At 34.4% G+C, this 24,534-nt stretch overlaps 1 protein-coding gene and 1 long non-coding RNA gene across 2 annotated transcripts in view; both read left to right on the top strand.

Annotated features, from left to right (window-relative positions):
- LOC121729814 (transcription factor AP-2-epsilon) overlaps positions 1-24,534 on the top strand; it is a 64,126-nt gene that overhangs the window by 5,149 nt on the left and 34,443 nt on the right. The gene's annotated exons all lie outside the window — the stretch shown is intronic.
- Positions 3,244-3,828, top strand: LOC121729822. Its single transcript, XR_006036010.1, has 3 exons — positions 3,244-3,321; positions 3,408-3,566; positions 3,652-3,828. It is a non-coding gene; the product is annotated as an uncharacterized LOC121729822 (long non-coding RNA).

The raw sequence follows: 24,534 nt of genomic DNA, 5'->3' as shown, positions 1-24,534 counted from the left end.
GCCTGTTTTCACCAACGATATTTGCGGGTCGATCGCGGTCCCTAACGATCTTAAAAGAAACACATTAAAAAAAAATAATGTTTTACAAAAGTTCTTACGCCCTAACGACGAACGTGACACACAAAAATTCGTGAAATCTTGAAGGATATGTACCCTTAATGGCCGCTAGGGGACCACTTAGCGTTAGGAGGCGGTTGGTTAAAACAGGCATCAGTTTACCTTAGCTCAGTGTTTTTCAACCTTTTTTATGATTTGGCACCCCGGTACAAAATATATTTCGCAACCCTTTTGATTTTCATTCTCATAATATGATGTATTACATGTTTATGTAGATTGCAGTTTGTTAAAATTCTCCTTCTTAATTATATCATGTCAAAGATTTTCATTTTTCTTTTTTCACTGAAACAAATCTTTCGATCTCTAGCGACCTAAAGAAGCATTAGCGACCCATAGATTGGAAAACATTGAGTTAGCTGACACCGCGACCAAAGAGGATCTAATCTACGTAACAACTGATACTTTGCATGCGTTTATGTCTTTTTCAATAACTTTCAATAGGTATACAAAAAAATATTATGGAACAGTGCCTTGTACAGGGGTCACCAATTAGTTTCGCTCGGGGTCCATTTTAAGGAATGAAATGACCTTAATCGCGGTTCGCTCATTTAAAAAAAATATTTTTAAACAAAGGTAATTACAGAAATTACAAAGGTATTTATTTACATATCAATGAGAAAAGTGTCAATTTTTGTTGCTAAAGTTGTTGCTGAAGTTTGGAGTGAAATTGGTGCAAGCTATTGACATTAAGCGAAGTCCATCTTCGAAAATGTTTGGTCGGTGGTCCGCACACAATGGGTCGGCGGACCGAATGCGGACCGCGGTCCGCCAATTGGTGACCCCCAGCCTAGTGTTTATGACGTTTTTGTTGTGTTATTTTAAAGTAGTAACGAAAGAATTCGCAGACACTTTGACTATAGAACCACAACCCTTGTTGCTAGGCTGTGTTGCCACAAAAAAGAAATTTCTTGATTTTATTTGATAAATATTAAAAGAGCTCACCTCTATCCTGTCCCTAACAATTTGTCCGAACCTAATTATACATCTTAACCCATAAGCGCTCCACATTGAGATAATTACACTGTTGGTGTGTTCTACACGAGTTTTTGTGTCTGTTATTTTGTTGATATTTAAACACAGTCTCTCTAGCGGCTATAATCTCTAATCATCAATAAAACATCATAAAATACTTTGGATATTTTGATACTTGTTGCATTTTATTAGGAACTAGATGACGCCCGCAATTCCGTTACGCCAAAATTCCAAAATTAGTTTATCGCGTGGGGACCGTACCTTTTTCTAAGATAAAAAGTATCCTATGTCCTTTCCCGGGACTCAAAGTATCTCTGTACCTAATTTCAGCTCAATCGGTTCAGCCGTTTAGGCGTGAAGAGGTAACAGACAAACAGACAGACAGACGCACTTTCGCATTTATAATATTAGTATGGATCTCATAACATTCTTATTGTTAAAAGTATTTTTATAATTTGTGTGTAAAGTTTTGTTAAGTGTAAACGAGACTTTGATTCGATTTCAAAATAATCATAAAATAGAATCGCAGTGATATATAGTAATAATAAACGATGAAGTTTTAATTATTACCATATTTGATTCATCCAAGTATTTAGACACATACCTCAGAATACTTATCCACTGTAATATCTAGTGAAGTACAAATAATTAGTATTAACCTAAGTAAAAAATTAAAGATCAAACATATAATAGTAAATACAATGATGAAAAGTTTCTAAAATAGTTTAGTTTTATACTTATTAACTTTATATTAGATTCGTATATATGTTTTAAATTCTGTTAATACTTCGAGACGGATTCGTATTTTTTCTTATCGATTTTACAATAAATATCTTAAAGATAAAAGATTCGATGATGAAAAACTCAATATCATTGAGATATTGAATTTCAAGAATATCATTGAGTAAATAATATTATTAGCAACAAATACATATTCCTACTACTAATCATAAAAAGATGATGGTTAATATTGCATTTCTGCAAAATATGAAGATTGTTATTATTTTAAAGTACCATCAGAGAATAGAGAAATAGATTTATAGGCTATGGCGGAAGCTATTTTACCGGGTTATTGACAAATCTATATTATGATGGTCGAAATCTGTCGGCTGGGCTTGACATAACCCGACGTGATTACGTTGGTCAGTCACCTGCCTATAAATACATTTCTTCGATAGTACAAAATCATATATTCATTATCTTGTAATAAATTACCGCTTTGCATGTTAACAATTATTACTATCTAATTATAAACGGATCTTTTGCTAATCGATTGTAATTGCTGTAAAACTTACTTTTTGTAGTTTTGTGTTCCACCATCCGTGTAGATTCACATCATTATTACATGGTTTTATAATACATAATAGGTATATAATGATGACGCATGAACATTACTTTATTGCCAGATAACAATAATAACCATAAAGCTGTGGAGAAGTTTTACCTAGACACAATTATATGCTATTTGTAACTCAGGGCGGGCATACAATTTGATTTCGACGCAGGATGTTTATAACGGGGCAGTGAATTCGAAATACATGCACAAATTCTACCTAAAAAGGGCTTTGTGCTTTTCTTAACACGGTAGGGTAGTTTTAATATAAAACAATTATTTCGCGGAGTTGTTTAGTGGTGGTATGATTTATGAAATTGTTCGAAGGTTCTAAAGCATAATGCCCGGCTCGTACGAAATAAAAGAAATTTCTTTAAAAACATCCGGTGCGATCCCATTAAGCCGCTGTCATCGCTACGTTGATAGGATTTAAATTAGCCGCACAATAACGCTCCTGTCAAATCGGCCATTAATTTCGAATTTTGAATTTGGAACGGGAGCGGTGTTGCCAAAGCACGCCATTCACCCAGTAGGTATCATTGGGATTTAGCTTATTGAATGCAATTCTGACAAATTAATTTAATCCGCCAGGAAATTAAAATAAAATTGATTACGTATAAATAATGATTATAAAGAAAATAACAAGAAGACAGTGGAATTCCATACCATTCACCGACAATAAACCCAATGAGGAGCCAAACTAAAAGCTCGAAGCAGATGGCGCCACCAGCGACTGGACTTTGTTTACTACAAGTGTCAAATGAGTGGTTGCGATTTTCTATGTTTTCTTTGTATTAACGATCTTAAAATAAATTCTTTGTTTACTGTGAGTGAGCTGAAAAGTGAGCTTCGTAAGAGAAATGCGTCAGTGGTGAGCAAAAAGCCGATCTGAGCGAAAGGTAAACATAGTAATATTTTTAGGTTATATTTCTTATTTCACAATTTGTTTAAATATATTATCCTCTTAAGGAGTTTTTATTTCAAGATTGGAGGCGTATGATCGGAACCAAAACTTTGACGATGGTTTGGGCGATCAAAAGGACAATTCTCTTATCTATCCACACCCTAATACATTCAGAGACATGAACGCCGATTAACCTGTTCCAAGCATCAGCAAGCAGAAAATAATAGAATATCTGTAAAGGTATGTGTATATATTACATTATTAACATTTGTTTACTATTACAGATAAACGTGAAATATTTAGATATTATTCCATCTTTATACAGATTGAACACGGAACCAACGGCTAACTTTTATAGAAATCTAGACATCTTCTGACCGCCCCTTACTCATGGGACACGATACATTTCGTAAGAAGAATATGCAAAGCTTGCAAAAGTGATGTATTTAGTAGACATTAAAGTCTCTCAAGAAGGAGGTGTAGACGTGTCGAGGAATGCTATTGTGAATGCGCTGCAGGAAATGGTGCATTTGCTAAGTGCAAACAATATGTCTGTGTCATGGTCATTCATGGCTTACATCCATTATCTTGAACCAGCAGTTTTTGATAAATAATTGAATAAAAATTAATTAAATGTAATAAAACCAAACAATCATTGAAATCAGCTTTTATTTATTTTTCATAATACAGTCTCTAAAGTTACAACAACATAAAAAATACTTTACTTGCTATTGGTAAATCCTATAATCCTCTCAGTATGAACACATTTTAGTACTTGCTGCAACTGTGGTGCAACAAGCTGTCGAATCCTTACAGTAACTTTTCTATTAGCAAACATGTCTTGAATTTGCTTCGACACTTGGTCATAAGACTCATAAGATTCCCATTATTTATCAATCACATATAGATCTTGCATAATTATGCTAATAAACAGCAAGACAACAGAAGCTCTGTATGTATTTCTTAAAAATGTTTCTTATGGCTCAGCATCTGAAAATATATGTTATAATTTGTTATTGGTTTATATGTAAGAGGCATGTCTAGGAAATAATAAGTTTGGCTTAGGCTAGACATCATAATTTCACAACTTACCTGTGTATTTACTTCTTTCAAAATAATCATCTTCTGTGAAATATAATGAACATAAGCGTGCCATATTCTTTCCTTGAAATTCTTTATTCACAAGGCATTTCCCTACTTTTTCTTCACTTTGGGTCTTTGGGAAATATATGAACTCTCCAGTTTTTAAAACTCAAAGCACAACATTGAAGCATTTTTACTAATATTGATAAATAATACTCTTGTTTACAAAAAACGTATTGGATTTGACAGCTTTAATGTCAAATTGCGGTCAGTCGACGATGCGACGCCTATCGGGATAAAAAGGCAGTTTTGCTCCTCATTGAATTGATTAAGTAAAATATTTTCCTCCTCCCAACGTTCTGTAAGGCAGATCAACAAACTTACAATGTACAGGATTAAGTATATAATATTATTTCAGTAATTAAAGTGTTTATTTTTGACATAGGTAAAGCTTGATAGAAGAAAAAGAAAAAAAATTACATAGACTAATAAAGCAATTATAAGATACCTGGATATTTTATATTTGTCAGCAACTTTTGGATCCGTCGATTACATGATAAATTACTATCGAAAACCCAAACTATTAAAATTCTTCACAGATATTATAATAAGATTTTATATTACACAATTTGCAAATATGACTTCGTTAAAAAACAATGAAACGTCAGATGCGTTACGCCCCCATATCAATTAATGAACGTTTTAAATGTTATTTATTTATTCAATTATTACAAAAATTCCAATTTAAATTAGTATTTATATTTATGGCTCATCGAAATAATCACCCACTAAACTATAAATTGCAATCATCACGTTTGTGTAAAAATAATATTTGACATCATTTTACGGAAATATATTAGTTTGATAAACAATATGCTTAACTTTTGATAGGTACTTACTTAACTAATCCGATGACTACTTCAACCATAATATACTTAAGTAATAATAATATATATTTTTTATAAAAAAATAAAAATCTTATGATGGTTAAGATGAATTAAGCTTTTTTTACTATAAAATTAAAATATTGAATTTCAATTCCACTAAGGGCCATCCAGGATAACTGTAAAAGCTTTCATGGTGCTTAAAAATTCCTTGTGGTAAGTCTATATTAAATTGTAATATTTGATACCTCCCAATTAGATGTTGTGTACAATGAGCGATTTTTTTTACAACTCTTCTCTATAAATAAAGTTTGAGCTTATATTTTAATATTTGTATATTACATTAAACAAGATGCTTAACCGATATATGGAAACGGCGAAAATTACTCGAACTCAAGAGAGCACAAAAGAAGCTATCAGAGTAATAATGAACGCAGTGGAGCCAATTCATTTTTCAGGTGCCAGACTGCCAACGTTCAAAAATATAGTTCAGTTTATGCTTGTTGTTACAATCGATAAATTTAATTTTAATTGGCATTCTCTTGGCATTTCATATTTTTCAACATCCTATGGTACTACGGATAAAAAAACTTTTATTTATAGTTATATATTCTATGCACACTTTCCTTTACAGATTGTGATGTGATATATAAATTAAAATGTCGATATGATTAGTAAAACTTTAGCAATTTATAATATGAAACTTTTGTTTTCAAAATAATTTGCATTAGAGGTTATTTAGAGGAGTATTTAATTTATTTTCAAACGCCATGAAAACCTTTAGGTCAGGCTTCAGCACAACGGTAGTATTTTCTATAGACATCATAGACAACGACTTTTCATTTCTTTTTTTGGGTAATTTGTTACGGCCGAAGCCATTGTGTGGCGATCGTAGGTCAGGCTGCAGGCAGATCGGTTTCTAACCCATAACTGGAATTTATATCTGACATTATTCATATTCCCGTGCGGTTGTTTTCCTAATTAGAATCCATTCAAGCGTACCCCATTAAAACTCGTCTAAATTAAAATTCAAATAACTTACTAACTAGATGTATAAATCACGCCGGAAGACAATCGAATATATTGTCCGGTCTGACAATCGACCGAACGATAATTAATACAACAATACGCTCACCGAGTAATTAAAATAAACTAATTTCTAAATGCGACCGGCCGGAGTTTTATGAATGAAAAGATATTTTTTTTGTTTCGGCTGGCAACATTTCTCATTCTCGGTCGCTCACTGACAGTTCCGTTGACGGCGTTCTTTTTTCGAAGTGCGACCTCGCAGCGGGTTATATAGCAACTGTTGGATGTTTTAATGTTCATTTTTAATTTATTCTCCTCGCTCTTCTATTAAAGATACTACTTAAATCATTGCCTATTTTATTATTCTCATAAAATTAACATTTTGATGAAACTTAAAATTGCGCGTTAATGCCTACGCGAATACTGGATCTATGACAAATGAATATTTGATGACTTTGATCTATGATCTATAAAGCTTAATAAATGAAGAGATTACTTGGTATCTGAATAAGTTAAAATTTTTTTTTTTTTGTTATTGAATATATTTTCAATGCTAATTTTGAAGTTTTGTTATTATTAAATTTAATATACTTTCAAAATATTAAAATATATTTTTTAAACATGTTCAAACATTATAAATAAAATATTTTTATCTAAAACGCACAGTTTGATATTTCTTATCTTCCGGACCTTCTACACCGGATAATCTGCAAGGATTTAACCTAATCGTTGGAAATTTGAATTCCCAAAATCATAACAAAAATCCTTTCTCACGCTCAATTTTCCTACTCTCACAAATTAGACTAACGACTTACCTAAAGGTTAGGATACACCGAAGAGCCAATCGACGACATAATAACAACCCACGTACGAAATTTGGAAGGAATTGGCGGCACCGCGTGCACGGTAGCAATAACATGCAATTTAAATGTTTCAGATTTCGAATGCGATTGTTTTTTTTTTAATTCGACGTTCGTGAAAATATGCGGGGCTCGTTGGGAACCTTTTCAGAGCAGACGAGAAGTTTTTTTTAATTAAATTGTATCTAAATAGGATAGTATAAATTAAAAATTTAAATTTTCGCTTATGTCATTGCATTTTTCTTTTTATATTGTATTTAAGGCGCTGTGGTTGTTGCAACTACGTAAAATGAGTTTTTTAAGTAATGTTTTTTGTAAAAAAAAATTCATTATTCATGTATAAAAAAGTACCGTTTTAAAATTGAGAAACTTTCCTATATGCAAAGGTACACAATTTGAAAAATTCTGCTCGATAGAAAAAAGTCTCAAAGATGACTGTTATAACGCTGTTTTTCATAATTAAATCATTTTATGGCTAAATTAAACACTTTCTAGTAGAAACAAAAAATGTAAAACATTTGTTGTAACCCAACCTAAACGATTTGACATATTTGATTTGTGTAATACTAAAAACAAAAGGTTTTTTCTCCTATTTCCTATTATCAAGGCATGCAGCGAGCGCGTAACCGCCACTGTACAAGGCGCGCTGATATGAATGTTATTTTAATGTTCTTTACGTCGATATTCGTACTGACAGACATCGAACTGCTTATTTTAGGGACTACTGGGCCTTAACATTTTTTACGAAGTACCTTACCTTACTCAAGGTATTAAATGATGAGGGTTTAATTTAACATAACCTATTTCTTCGATCAAAAACATTTAATCGAAGACCTATTGACTAGAACTGATAAATAGCTCTAAATAAAATTCAGTACAGCAAAATAATAAGTAATTTATTCTTTGAAGAGTGGCTGTCACTATAATATTTATTTATCAACAGTGAAGAGGTGGTAGCGCCAAAAACATCATTTCATTGATGCGAATAATTTTCCAATAAATATCTTAAATAATAAAATATTCACATTAAATTTTGGATATGAAATCCAATTTTGCCAAAAAACGGGTTCTTGCGAGGTCGCTGTAGTACAATATTATGCGACATTTACGGCCATTCCCAATATTTGCTCTATCTCTGGTTTTGCCCTACTAGAGATGGGAATAGCTCACAATTGACATAAAATAAACACACCGGCAAAATTAGAGGAACATAACAAAATTTTCAATATTTTTTTAATTGTTCACTGATTTTTATATATTTATTTATTTATTTACTAATTGATTATTAAAAAATAAATTTTATATAAATTTAGGGCATAAAAACGTGATAAATAGAAAAAAATCAGCAAAAATCAAAAAATTAAGAAAATCTTTGAAATTTCAGTAGTAAGTTTTTAAGATAAATTCTCCATTTTTATTAAAGAAATGCCATGTTAAAAGCGTGTAATGCCTTCTATGGATCTCAAGAGGGCCTGGATACGCCATTCCATGCTCGCATTTTAATTGTCAATCATTTCCTGTGGGATATTCTCCTACTCCTTCAGTAGCGACAACTCGAGCTCCTGGACACATTTTGGAGCTGGAATTTTAACTCCTACCATTCACCCATTGATGTGCCACACGTCTTCAATCGGATCCACATCCGTAGACCACGCTGGCCTCTCCACCTGGGCTACGCCAGCATCGTTTAGGTAATAATGCCCGATTTTCTTACTCTATGGACGCACATAAAATTGAAATTACTACCTAAAACTGTGTAAAAAGCACACCATGCAGTTCCAGGATGTCGGTGCTATAGCCCTGTACTGTCAAAGTACCATCATCTATAATCATCAGCTCCATGCGGGCTCCAAATCATATGCAACTATGCATCATAGGCCACTGTTTCCGGTAAGTTTGATGGCCTGTAGCTTTCCTTATGATTTATCCACATTCTTTATCGCCTGTCAATACAATGTACACAGAATTTGCTCCCATCACTGTACAGCACAAGATTTCACTCACTTGTCTAATTTTGATGTTCACGCGCAAATCTTAGCCTGGCTCTTCGGTGTCCTGTCTCAAGTTTTAGTGCCCTTGCTGGCACTTTTGAGTTTAATTTAACTTCTTTGAGTCTTCTTCTTACTGTACAATCACTTACACGTTCATCTTGGACCTGTTCCGACAGGTTTCGTGTCTGCATAGCAGTTTGAGGTCGATTTCTTAAGTTTTATTTCCTTACAAAATGGTCATACTGAACCATTGTCACCCGATATCTGCCTTGTTCTCATCTCCGGACGTAAGATCCAGTCTCTCTGAAGTGTTGAAAGTTACGATGAACCACGGAAGCCGACACACCTAAGGCCTGACTGACCGAACGGTAGGTGTGAACTTTCTCTATCGTGGTTACAGCTCTAGCTGTTGCAGATGCTGGGAAATCACTAATTTTGTATCTAAGCAATGTGTTCTTCCAAAAACCAAACAATCAAATGAGCTGAGCACACCTTGCACCCCGCTAAAACGCCATTCTTATCAGGAACACTTACAACGTCAATAATCGAAAAACACTTATTAGGGCATAATTGGTATAAAAACCTGTCAACTTGCCAGTTTTGTTCAATATTTTATTTCTTGAATGAGCTTAGAAGCTATAAAAAAGGCTTTCAGACAGCCCGACCCACTTGAGTTCAAGTTTTGGCCCTTTTTACCTATGTTCCGCTAATTTTGCCAGTGTGTGTATATGTCTCTAATGTCTAATGTGAGCTATTCCTATCTCTAGTAGGGCAAAACGAGAGATAGATCAAATATTGGAAACGGCCGTTAATGACATTAAAATTTTTACTTAGGTAAAATTATATCTACTTTCTATTACAAACCACAATAGATCTTGTATAGTTACCGGAAACAACGACACCTCATGATTTACTACTCATTATGATAATAATCGATTATTTCTCGAACCGGGCGCGTTCTCTCTTTTCATTATTATGGTTTATGTTCGGAGATGTTAATTATACGGCCGGCCATTTTAAACAACGACATAACTCTTTCCTGCCTCTCGTCATCAGAATATTAAACACCGATCACATTGGCTTTACGAATTTATTATTTGATTGTTCGTAATGCAAATGATATAGGACGGTAGAGTATAGTCTGTCAAGAAAGTGAAGAAATTAAAAAGTGGCAACATCATACTGTCATCCCTTTTTTCTTAGATTGATTTAAAAGGGATGACACTACGATGTTGTCACTTTTTAATTTCTTCACTTTCTTGACAAACTATACACCTATGTTATTTGATACTTTTACATACTTGATACTTTTACGGCCGTTCCCAATATTTGATCTATCTCTGGTTTTACCCTACTAGAGATAGGAATAGCTCACAATTGACATAAAATATATGTCTCTAATGTCTAATGTGAGCTATTCCTATCTCTAGTAGGACAAAACCAGAGATAGATCAAATATTGGGAACGGCCGTTAATCAATTTTGACCTCAAATGTTAATGTCAAACAAAACACTACACCTCGAAATCATCTCGAAATCAATATTTCTTTTTTTCTCGATCAATAAGTGATACTTAAAAAGGTAGCATTAAAGCCGCTTATGCTTTTAGAGCAAACAAATTGATACTTTACTTAGTAGAAAATATGTTATTTTTAAAGACAGAATGTGATAAGGCAAAATAATCTTAATCAGCTACAAGTACAATAACATTTTCAAATAATATTGGACTCAAACTGAAACCACTCTAGTTCTTGGTAGGTCTAGAAATACAAAAACAATATTCCATCCAGGATAAAGAAAACGTTTGTTACATGGTAGAGCTATGCTTTAGCACGAATGGACCGGCTTGACCGGAGAAATACCACGGGCTCACAGAAAAACGGCGTGAAACAGCGCTTGCGCTGTGTTTCGCCGAGTGAGTGAGTTTATCGGAGGCCCAATTCCCTACCCTTCCCTTCCCTATTCCCTTTCTTATCTCCCCTACCCTGTAATCCTATTCCCTCTTAAAAGGCCGGCAACGCACCTGCAGCGCTTCTGATGTTGCGTGTGTGGGCGACGGAAGTTGCTTTCCATCAGGTGACCCGTTTGCTCGTTTGCCCCCTTATTTCATTAAAAAAAAAACAGACCAATAGTAAAATAATGCGATAAATCGTGCACAGTGCGTAACAAGTACATTCCGAAACATACATCACTTCCCTAATCACCGTGAGGGGTGGTTAATCGTTATTTTGTAACGCGAAGGCAGCTACCGGAACGATTACGAGGTATTCCGCCCAGTGTGGGATTAACAGTAATTGCCCGGTAACCGTGTTACGGCGCGCGGGCGCAGCGCGCAGGCACGACTCACGACCACGCTACTGTTCAGATATTATCTCGAAATTTGAAATTTTAATTATTTTTATAATGGCCGGGGATGGGCGTTTGAAAAAAGAATTCAATCTATGCTGACGAAAAAAGGTTTGTTGAAATAGTAAAAACTCTTTGGGCATTCATCACGAGCTTCTTTAGGTCTACCAGAATCTTATGGCAAATTTTGATGGCAGATTTTCAAAAAATATCCTTGATCATTGGGTAAATCTTTATGTTTGCATGTTTCATACACAAAATAAGCCGCTTTAAGGAAAAAAGGATCAAAATGTTTTATTCCAACTACCCCGGTATTGCTAGAGTCAATTTATTTTCTCACTTTTTGCCATCAGATTCTGGTGGACCTATAGTTTTATTGTTAAATAATCAAAAATAAAATTTGTAAAATTTGCGTATTATGCCGGTTACCGAGAAAAAGTTTGTTTTTCAAATGGTAAAAACTCTTTAGTCTTTGTTAAATTGTTAGAGCTGAAATAGAGCTGAATTAGAGCGGAGCAGATGGTGTTACTAGCACATATAGTGAAAAATCCGACAGTTGCACACGTCAGAATATTAACAGAAACGTTGTCTAACGTCGAACGAAACTTGTTTACTGTCTGTGCTGGTGCGACCGTCTTAGATAGCGTGAAAACATTGCAATATATCCTGTGGTAAATCGTAAGTCGCGTGGATAGTATAGTTTATTTAGAGTCTAACAACTTGTTTGTACGACACTTTTATTTCTTTTGCGGTTTTAATTTCATCTTTCGCATCCTCTGGAACCCGTTTGATTTACGACACGTAGACGTGTTTGACCGCCGTTTACAGCTCACTCGTGGCGGTGGCGATGTCGTCTGTAATATAGGTATTGATTTACCGTTAAATTGGGAGTCCTTGGCAGAATTTTATTATAGACTTTACCCACTACTTTACTTACTACGATGGCTCAGCGACCCGAAGTGGATCTTGGACTCCGATACGATTTTGCGCCACTTGTCGCGGTTTTGCGCAGTTTCTTGCCACGCTTCGACTAAAAGATCGCGCAGAACCCAAGAATTAATTTAAAAGGTTACCTTTTACTTCTAAGTCCTAAAAATTGATATGTCCTTTCCCGCGGCTTCTAAAAAATGAACATGGTCAATGACACAGGAAACGAAACGCTCGTTCTTGCGAAGACTCAAATATGTTCCATATTCGTATTATGAAAATTACATTAACACATGTTCTATAACTTATAAGAGCTTACTTACAATATTATATTGAAATTAAAAGCTTTAAACATAATACTTATAAATATATTTTTTTCACATAAGAAAATATTATTAAAATGTTCGAAGAAAGTTATTCTCTATGAATTAGCTGACCCATTTTAATTAGCTCTGTAGACTGCAGCAATCTACTATAGCTAGCGATCGGCTTTGTCTCTAACTTATCGATAGACAGATTATTATTTCTTTGTGGTTAATTAGTTTTCTATATCCATTACAAGTTCATATCCGTATCTATTATGCACTCTCGTAATATTATAAATGCGTATGTCTCTCTGTATGGTACTAAACTTGGTACCTATGACGAGTCAAGTCCCAGGAAAGGCCTCGGAAAGGGACATAGCAGAGTTTTATCATGAAAAAAATTCTATAACTCCCGAGCGAGCATGCATTATGCAACTAAGTAGCAAAATAAATGTAATAAAACGGTGCTAACTGGTTAAGAAATAATTTTGCCACCGACATCCGCCCAGCATGGGTCTGGGAGTAATTATTCACTGAGACCCCGGCTCCCCGCACTCCGCTGCCTGCTGTCTGCTGCCTTTTGCCTGCTGCTCGTTGCCTGCTGCTTGATGCCTGCTGAGTTTAACCTCTTAGTGGTCAAAATATTTTTTATTTCTCGATATTACGTTTTATATTTGCCCTCTATGCATTTACTTTACGAAGGATGTACAGCACATGTTTGTTACCATTTCAGTTAGATTAGCTCCTAACTTTTCTCTTCATTACAATTTTGTAAATGAAATTAACTTGCCTAATCCGTTTCAAAAGCAAGTTAAAACAATTTTAACGTCTTAAATTCTACCAAAATAGCAGTGCATCTTGGTTCATCTCTGTCTTGTCGTTATAGAGTTTTTAATTGCATCTCACTTGGCAAAGGGCCGGAGTAGGACATTCGATCAGCGCGCGCGCAGGCATCCATCACGCAGCCCCGCCCCCTCGGCCGACGTTTAACCGAGGTCAATTATTAAAATCTCCAAACATTTTAAAAGCTACAACCAACTTTAACAGCGTCTAATATGGTCGTTGAAAACGATATTAAAATGGTATTATTGATTTATATAATATTTAGTCTATTATAGCATGTTAACAAATATAGGTCTACCAGATTGCAATTTGTGATTGCAGATTTTCAAAAAATATCCTTGATCATTGGATAAATTTATATTTACATGTTTCACACACAAAATAAGTCGCCAAAGGAATAATAAAGGATGAAAATGTTTTATTCCTATTACCCCGGTATTGCTAGAGTCAATTTATTTTCTCACTTTTTGCCATCAGATTCTGGTAGACGTATACTATCTAACATTGCGTATCAATGACATAGTATGACTACATAAATCATATTATATCGATTACTTCTAGGTATATTAAGATACATTGATAGATGTAGATGCCTAAGCCAATTGATAAGTAGAAATAAAATATATTAATATGGTCAAGGTATTTTATTAAAACATTAGCAAAATAAGCCCCTTATGGTACTAATTATTCCTCTGATTTAAAAACCAGGTGCATCCAAAATAATTTAGTCTCTACTTACTGGCACATTAGAAATTCTTTCAAATAAGAAAAACATCTCGCTGGCAATTTAATACGAACCCGGAGTTTAAAAAAGGAATACACCAGCATGGAATGTTGAAAAGTTGGAGCTACCAATCTATAATACGCCTTCGGAGCTCTCCTCAAATTAATTCATTATTCCTTAGACGGTAAGATTGTATTTCAAACAAGAGATATAAGACCATTTAAACCTCCAGAAGGTTTTACGAGTAAATTACTGGCTTCCGTTTTTCGGTATTTCAAAAATGCGTTTAATCAAAAACAATGGAGCACAATCTGAATTACTTCGTTTTAAAAAACGAATTAGATTTGACCACGTGCTGTACGGTCTTATTTTCCTTTTTCTAAGATCTCTGACAAATTTCATATTCAGTGCTTTGAAAAATAATACACTATTTTCCTTCCCGTTTTTCCTTTCGCTTGCCAAATTTTCCCAATAATGACACTCGTTATAATATACATAGAGAGTTTGCATCAGCTTTCGACTTGTATAAAACAACATGAGTCACCGAAATAACTAGCATACCACGTGAAATAATAACACGTCTGTCGCTATAGGAGTAAAGGTTGTGTTTTTTCATCGCGTCGGAACCGGCCGAGACGCCCCAGGCGTGGCACGGGCGCGCAGTACCTAGAAATTATCGTGCTTAATCTCTGCTCCGTCGGCGCAGCTTAAACATAACTGTCAATAAAAATTGAGCGTTTTAAATGTGGCAACTGGCAACACTTGACTTTCACCTGACAACGGCGGTTCATCGTTGTCGCGATTTTTTATCTTTTCTGTGACAACTTTTCGTCGATGAGAGCCAAGTATCGAAAATGTAACGATGACTGTCTTTACAAAATTGTTACTTACTAGGGAAAAATGACCTATGACCGGTCTCTGCGGGTTTTGACAGGAGATCATCCTTACATTAGCATTGTTGATTTGTTAATTGTTTGCAGAGACATGATAAGTTTACAACAATGTCTTTGATGTTTTGAAGCTAGCCAATTAAACACGATCGTGAATACATAAACTCCTGTAAAAAACACAGAAACTGGGCATGAGTTTTCTCAAATATTATAAAAAATATCAAATTCTCCTTTATTAAGCAATGTATGATATATAATTATTTTGTAGGAATAAGAACACATTGTGATTACAAATCCCTGTTAATTAATTATTACCTTTTTTATGTCTTCGACCGAGCCTAATAGGAAGACCTTTTTGACAGACAGTGCCAGTTTTAACAATATAATATGTATTATGTTTAAAGTTTATCGTTGATAATTTGATATAGTATCATTGTTATCTCTATCTCATTTTTGTATTAACTAAAGAAAAGCAGTTTAAAATCTTGGGAGATAGGACTATTTTATTACTGTCGAATTAACTAACAAAATCTTTGAAAACTTCATAGATTTGACGAGACAACCTCTGTCGGGCTCCCTAGTATTCAATAGATATTAAAATGGTAATTCAACAGATAAGCAAAACGATTATAAGAAAGCTAACATAGAAACGTAAAATAGAACAGAGAATTGAAAGTAAGTTAGACCCATATTTGATTAAACCTTACACATAACTCCGTAAGTGTAGGTTCTAGTGATTTAGATGCGTTATTGACAATTTAATTGGTGGCAATTATTGTGTTGGCCGTCAGAAGTGAGTGATGGTCTATATTACAGGTTTCCGGCCGAGCTAAATACTTACGAGATGTGTTGTGAGCGCCTGTTATCCTGGTACTTTGTTATGACGTGCTACGTTTGCTATTAATGGCACCTTACAATTATGTTTTACTAAATACCTAATACCTACTAGGTATGACAATAAAAGAATTGTAATTTGTAGATGCCTTTGATATAATTATTATACCAGTCTTGTGTATTTGCCAAATGTGTTAATTAATTTGTAAAATCGAAGCTGTCCTAAATCAGTCAGTCTTTAAAAATCTTCCTTCTCACAACACAACAGAAGGCTCACAATTCGTCTTTTTTTTTCTTCAGGTAAGCTGCAAGAAGAAAACACCTAATTGATGACAGAAATAAGGATATTATTTAGAAGAAAATGACTTTTCGTTGTGTTCCAACATTTCAAACGGTGTCTAACGACAGTAACGCCACCTGGGTAAGTTTAAAGAAAATATAATTTTTGAGACTATAGATTCTTGCCACTAGATGGCAGTACTGAGGTTATTTACTTAAGAAATTGAAAACAAAATGCTAACTCAAAAACAAGTGAAAAGTATATTTTTCATTTTAAAAATATTTAAGTACCTACTTATATAATTTTTTTAAATGTTTCGATTATTTAAAAAAGTTAAAGAAATGAGCCACTTTTTCGCGTTTACTTAATGAAGCGCCCTCTATTGATAAAGTACGGAAGCTAAATACTATCACAGTCTAAGCAAGTAGTTCAGATACTCTACGCTAGGTAGCGCTCCGCGTAGTTTTCCAAGATAAAAATTCAAACGCCTTGTTCCTCTGAAATATGTTATGAAACGTACTTTTAAATGTATACTATTTAATGTTTAGAATCTTTTAGATCGATTATTAGCATCAGAATAGATTTTAGATCTCAGATTTAAACTGATATCACGTACGACAAATCGTATGTTTTTAACTCGTTAATAAACACAGATAGGTAAGGTATCCTAATTTCAAGAGCTAACTAAACTTAAGTTAAAATCAATAATTATAATTACGAAATCGTCTAAATACAAGTCTTATTTGAAGGGGTACGTAGGTGGCGAGTATCGTTAGCGGAACAGTTTGACAAGTCATTGACTTGTACCTGTTGACATGTCAATAGACCTGGCCTGACCCGACACCCGGCTTCGCCCACACATACATACTTGAGATTTCCTCATTCATTTCTCGACCATTTAAATTTCAATTAAAATAATTATAGAATAATATGTTGCCTGCTTCGTAAGTGCAAAAATTTGTTTATCTGAAGCCATACATTTTGCGGCAATCAAAACTATCGCGACCTTTCCCATATCAAAATATATCATCTTAATATGTTAGTTTGTATGAACGTGCAGAGGTATGGATAGACATATTTTAGTATTTATTATATTAATGCGTAACTCGTAAGAAGATGTTAGACATGTTGCAATTAACTGTTTTAACTGCCAGGACCTAACCATGTGTTACCCTGGTTTTTTGACAGGAGTTTATCTTTTCAATAATAAAGTAATTGATTGGTTAACATGTTCAACGTTTACCTTTTTTTATTTTATTTTTATTTAATTGGAAAACATAGTGTTTATTTAATTTATAGAAGGCTGTATGAAATCTAGACACCATTTACACGTTTTCACATTTAGAAATATCTATCTATCAAAATCTAGAGGATAAAACTCTTGCCAGAAACCTCAAAAATAATAATTAAAACTAAATGAAGCAAATTAAAATAAGTCCAGAGTTTCCGACCAATTAGTATCGTATCGACTAAAAATATTTTATTAGTTAAAAACCGTTTCGTAGCACCGTAGTCCGTAGCGCGCGTTGAAGTCTTTTGTGCGCAGTCTGAATTATTGTCTTTGTTGCATTAAATTTTCTTTTTTTTTTTTGTTCTACTTCTGGAATATAATAACTTATCCAATAAAATCCATACTCTAGTAGATTTTAATCTAAAATAATTGTCTCAGTAGGTATTTAGTTACTAAGTAGGTACATAATATTTGAAAAGTTATGTTAAGTTATAATCAATTAAAATATTAATAACAATATTCATTCATATAATTTGTTTAGAAAAATATTTTAACAAAAATTCGTACAAAAAAGTAATTACTAATTACATAAATTACGTCCGACCAGCGTCCAGCCGCACGCATCTCCATCCGAACGACAACAAACCAAATTTAGATCTTAGGAATATAGCGATAGGGCTTAAAATAAGAGTACCAGGTTTGTCATACATATACATACATGCAAGCTACAGCGCAATCAAGGTGGATGTATGAGAGGAACAATGTTATAGATTCGCGACGTGGTGCGAGGAGGAAGTTTTCTGTGTATCACACCCAACAAGCGCAGATAAAACGAAAGCTTGATCGCAGCTTTCAATTTTAAAAATATTTTTAACGTCATTTCTTATTGGAATTCTCATTAAATTATTATAATGTTTTAGTAACTTGAATACTAACTATATAGATTATAGGGTATAGTAAAAGTAATATAAAAGTATAAAGTAATATATAATTAGGTTATTTTCAAATGATTTTAAAAAAGCTTAGTATCGCGTTATTTCGAAGGCCTTTTTTTAATCTTTTTTAAATTAAATTTAGGTAACGCATAGGAAACATACATTTCCCCGGCATAAAAACTGGGACTAAAACTGCCGCACTCAGAGTGGAACCACTTTTGACATAAGCCCCATACATTATCTGTCAAACTCTTCATTAAATTGAAGGTTTAGCGTAATTAAATGTCTCTGAGTACGACGAAAAGTATCTTCTGTATTCATATTTATTTACAGCATAAATCAATATCCGTCTTTATTATTTTTCAAAATTAAAAAAAATCTCGTTAAAATATAATGTTTTATCTGCGAGTTTCGTCGTCCACACATTCAATCCCCATTCCCCGTCTTTATCATGTCCGGCGGCGCTCACTCCATGTGATAGCCCCGAGCGACGCGCCGCCCGCGACCGCTCACGTGCGCGCTTAACGCCGCGCCAAATTCGAATTAAAATATATACTTACGTGAAACTAACTAAAAAAAAACTTTTAAATTCGGAATGTTCCAAATTATTTAAAAAAGAATAAGTAAATCGCTTTAATCCAGTTACGTAAAATCAAATTTCGAATTCTGTGACCGACGGTTTTCGTTTTGTATAATATATGGATGGGTATAAAAAAAAGTGTGAATATTGCGAATAAAGACAATTTACACAAGTGGATAACGATCAAAGAAAAGTGCAAGAATAAAGTTCTAAAGGAAGATTGAGTCCGGATTGTAGGCCACGAATCCACAATACAAAGAGGCAAGTCAACAATACAACAATTTTAAATAATCAGATGTAAATCGTCGAAAAGAAAAAAAGACACCGAGAAAATCGAATTCTCATACAAAACGTAATCGTACCAATAATCGTGTAAAAGTTCAGTATAGTTACCCAACCCGGTTACAATAGCCCGACCGATTCGAGTTGAGCTCGGGCAGATCACCGGAGTATAGGCGACCGTTTGGGGCTGAGGTGTCAAGCTAAGCTGGTCTTCGATAGCGGTCATCTCCAGATAATGATCTGTCGATGATTTACGCCGCACAATGGAGCCCGATAACCCGGCGATGTGACCAATTACACCACCATGACCAAAGACGACCACCTGCTCGATGCGGAGCAGGACCTGACAGTCGACGACATACTAAACGGAACACCTAAGAGACAGAAGTACGATACGGAAACGAACAGGAACAACAACTGCAGTCTCCCAAACAGAAACCTGAAGAGGAAGGCAAAGGAGTACTTTGACGAGAAGATGGTGCAGCCCAGCATCAATATTAGCATCAACAAGGATTCCAACAAAACGATCAGACTGGAGCTCCGTCAGCCGGACAATCAGTGCTCGATCACGGACTTCAAGATCAATGAAAATGATGCTGAGGATACGAGTGTGCTAGCGCTGGTTAATGATAGTCTGAGCGATTACAACGTGAAGGATGGCCTGGATGGGGACAAATCTAACGAGTTGAATGTCGAACAAGAGTACGGAAATGGAGAGGAGAAGGTGAGTGTCTAGAATACTCTACAAATGCTAATTAGGTACAACATATTGGTGAGAAGATTCGATAAAATAACAAGAAAGATGTCAGCAAGTTTTATCTTTGAGGATTTCATCTATTCACTAGTTTTTAGGGTTCCGTAGTCAACAAGGAACCCTTATAGTTTCGGTCTGTCCGTCCGTCTGTCTGTCCGTCTGTCCATCTGTCCGTCTGTCCGTCCGTCCGTCCGTCCGTCTGTCTGTCCGCGGTTTTGCTCAGAGACTAAAGGCCCTACAAAACTGTAATTTGGCGTGAATGCACATATTAATAATGCCGACTGTACTTACATGAAATCTTAAAAAAATATTTTTTTCTTGTCTGGTTCCCTACACATCAAGCGGGGATATGATGCTGATGTTGTTAGTAGTGTAAAACACGTTATAAAGTACAATCGTTGACCATACAAAAATTATCAATAACAAGTGGTACTGTACTACGGAACCCTATATTGCACGTGGCCCGACACGCACTTGGCCAGTTTTTTTGATAAGCTAACGTCAATACTTGAAACAATGTTATTGAAAATACTCCTATCAAAAAGCTTCAGATTACGGGTGATTAAACGGAACTTATAAAAATTATCGACTTGCAATTTACTTTTGACGTTCTCAAAATTATTGAAAGCAATTTTCCTTGTGTTTAAAGTAAGTACAAATTGTTGTCCGTTACATTGATGGTATCAGGGCTGACCTCCAAATGTTCACAGTGTACCGGCGCGGAAGACACGACCGATGTCCAGGTATTGATACAACATTACTATCACTGTGCAAAACGATAAATAACTTGCATTTTTCGATTCGAGATTCGATAGAACTATAACTATAGGTAAATCGTTCTGCTGCGGGAAAACAAACTACTAAATAATAAGAGTAAAGAACTACTGGTATTTCAAAATATTACTATCATATTACCCTTTTTTTTATTAATACTCATCCCCCCTAACGGTGTCAGGGCTTGTTGTTAACAATTAAGTTTTTGCAACATAACAATTAATTTACATTAAAAATTAAGTACATTACATTAAAATATGAAATTCTTATAAAATTATTCCAATTAAACTAACTAACGATTAATAATTAACAATTCAAATAAATATTATTCCGATTAAAAATATTATCAATGTCAAATTAAAAACAATAAACATACAGCACAACATTTAACTACCCTAATATCACAGCTTAAGAATCACAATAACATACTCGAATTTCTCTTATTAGTAGCACACACTATTCTCTTACAAAAAGAGAGAACTCATATCATCATATTACACTTTGTTGTTTCTATATACCCTACTCCACATACTTGCGGACAGCACCCCCATCCCCCGCAAGATGCTTAAAAGCATTTTCTCGGCGAAAAACGAAAAGAAAAAGGTATTATCATAGACAAATAGCCTTTTCGGTACTTTATCAGAAAGTTGTAAAATAGGCCCTTAGTTTAAAAAAAAAAGTTAAAAAAAAAAAAAAATTTGTCCACCACACTTGGGTATAGTGGAGAAATATAGCTCTCTCTTTTCACAACGTTAGCAAGTGGTGGACATTGTACATACAAGGAATCGACGTAGTTTTATAATAAAGACTTATGATAAGTAATGTTTATTCATTTCACATACCTATTGTTTAATACACGTATTACGCTGAAGTACATTAGTAAGTACATGTCACACAATCGTCTCAGTACCGTGATATGCGTTTAGAAAGTCACGCGGCGTAGGAAACAAATGATTGATGAAACAAAATCTAAATGAGACTTTTCCCAATGCTGATTATTTCCGAACGTCGTGAACGGTCAATAATAAAGAGAGAGCTGACCCTTCTTAAAAACTTCTGATTGCAATCAGATTACAATTATTGTAAAAAATATATTTGTTAATATCGCAACGAGAATAAACCAATGAAATATTAATGTCCTGTGACGAAAAACATTTTACTATTATACAAGATTATGTTTTTTAAAGTGCGTAAAGTAATGCAGTTATAACGAAGCTTAACGTTAAAAAAAATTGAAGAATTGTAGAGTCTAGAGCCATGCAATTCTTTAGGCTAAAATATGACGTTTTTGCAATTAAAATCATTCCATAGAATATTAAATTTTAACCGCAGACCGTTTAATATCAAAAGCCTATTTAGTATGGAGTGCAGCCATTCCAAATGGACGGCTGGTGTATGACCAGCTTAAGTATATCAAAGAGGTTATACTTTACCATGATTACCATTATGGTAATAGACAACATTTAAAGTCTTCATCAAACTCCCGAGTCACACAATAAATAATACTGTAGTTACTATATTTTAACTTATTTTACCCCGTAGTCCATATAAATAAACTTTATACGGTATTAAATAAAGGTCTTATCGCAGGTAAAATAATTCCGAACAGAGCGTAGCATTACACAAGTATTAATAAGTCGTTATCAGACATCAGAATGCAGTGATTAATAGATTTATTCAAATGGCTGTTACGTGCTACTGTTACATAAATTTAAGTACGTTCATGTAGTGAATTTAGTCATCGCCAATAAAAATTTGATATTTCTTTTCGGCATAAAACTATCTAACATATTTTTGGCTTAAAAATGCTAATATAGCGTTTTCGGCATCTTGAACTGCCCGGGGCAGGCAGGGCGGGCCGAACGGATACGAAAATAGCCGAAGTTTGAATTAAGAACATAAACTACGTATATAATAGACAATAGTACTAAGTCCACGTGCTTCGTGAATCATCAGTTTTTTTCGGCTATTTCCGTATCCATTCGGCCTGCCCTGCTTGCCCTGCCCCAGGGCAGTTCCAGATGCCAAAAACGCTACTAGTTTCTGTATTTATTTTTTCATTCATTATTTTTTAATAAGTGCGAAAGTATTTATCAGTATATCTATACCTCTCCAAGTTTTTTGCAGTTGGTAGGCAATACCTAGTATTACATTTTGTATCATAGTGTATATTATTATACAGCTCGCCTACACCCTACATTCTAGACTACACGTACTCATTCTAAGTATGCTAATTCATACATACAAGTTTTTATTGCGTAAATGGTATTACAAATATAAATTAATACAAAATCTTACAGTTGAGCTTTCATGGACTTACAAAAAATTCACGTTATAGCTTACGTAAACATTATTCATTTTTACATTAGAATGTAAAAGGTTATAATTTAATGTAAGTATGCGTAAGATCACGACTTAAAAAATCCAAGGAAAACATGCTTTTTGCATCTGTATTTAAAGTAGTTTATATCCTTTACGTTGGTCTACTGGTAGTTATGAAAATAAGTCTACTTTTTATATTATATTTCACAATTTTATATGGTTTATCATCATTTGCTGTCAAAAAGAAAAAAACCCGGTTTTGTAACAGTACATAGTGGTGCACCACATTAATATCGATAAAAAATAGTAATGTGCCAACTAGCTAGTATAAATGACGCAAGCTGTCAATCCGACGTGTTTGACGTCGCGTGAGTGATTGTTCCGACCGTCGCGGCATCGATATGACCCAACACTAGTGGTGGTCTCGGGTTTCAAACAAAAGTACTCGATAATGTTCGAGTAGAAAAATGGTTCCAGAGTTCTTTTTGTAAGTAATTAAAAGTTCCACAATATATATCTAAGCGAAGTTATATTTATAACTAGTTATAACTATTGGCTATAGCCAATATTTGTCCTTCTTGAATACTTTGTAAAAGTCGCTTGGAAATTGGAATACAAGAATACAATATTATATCCATTAAACCTTTAAAGTCTTTATAATATAGTATACGTGGGAGAGCCATGCTTCGGCACGAATGGGCCGGCTCGACCGGATAAATACCACGATCTCACAGAAAACCGGCGTGAAACAGCGCTTGCGCTGTGTTTCGCCGAGTGAGTGAGTTTACCGGAGGCCCAATCCCCTAACCCTTACCCTATTCCCTTCCCTACCCTCAACTTTTCCCTTCCCTTCCCTACCCTCCCCTATTACCCTATTCCCTCTTAAAAGGCCGGCAACGCACTTGCAGCTCTTCTGATGCTGCGAGTGTCCATGGGCGACGGAAGTTGCTTTCCATCAGGTGACCCGTTTGCTCGTTTGCCCCCTTATTTCATAAAAAAAAAATACACATTACACAGTGTGGAACTTTAAACTTATTAGTGAGGATGTAAATAAATAATAGGAACATTTATAAAACTCAATCGTATAAATGAGTAGCTGATATGAGAATAACGTTAACATTTAAAAATTGAAAGAAATATTGAATTTTTTTGTTGAGAACCGGTTTTACTAAAATGTTTAATGGACTTTACTCAAGTGCCAATAAGATAGTCATCTAGGTAAGAGTTAAAACACTAAAACGAAAACTTTATGTTTATTTCCGTATAATATTTTCACCTGACTAACATTAAACTGCATTTTATTTTTTTCTACTCAGGTTCAGTAGTAAAATACAT

Source organism: Aricia agestis, chromosome 1 (genome assembly GCF_905147365.1).
Source record: "Aricia agestis chromosome 1, ilAriAges1.1, whole genome shotgun sequence".
In the NCBI taxonomy this organism is placed as follows: Eukaryota; Metazoa; Arthropoda; class Insecta; order Lepidoptera; family Lycaenidae; genus Aricia; species Aricia agestis.
This window is presented reverse-complemented; position numbering and strand designations above follow the sequence as displayed.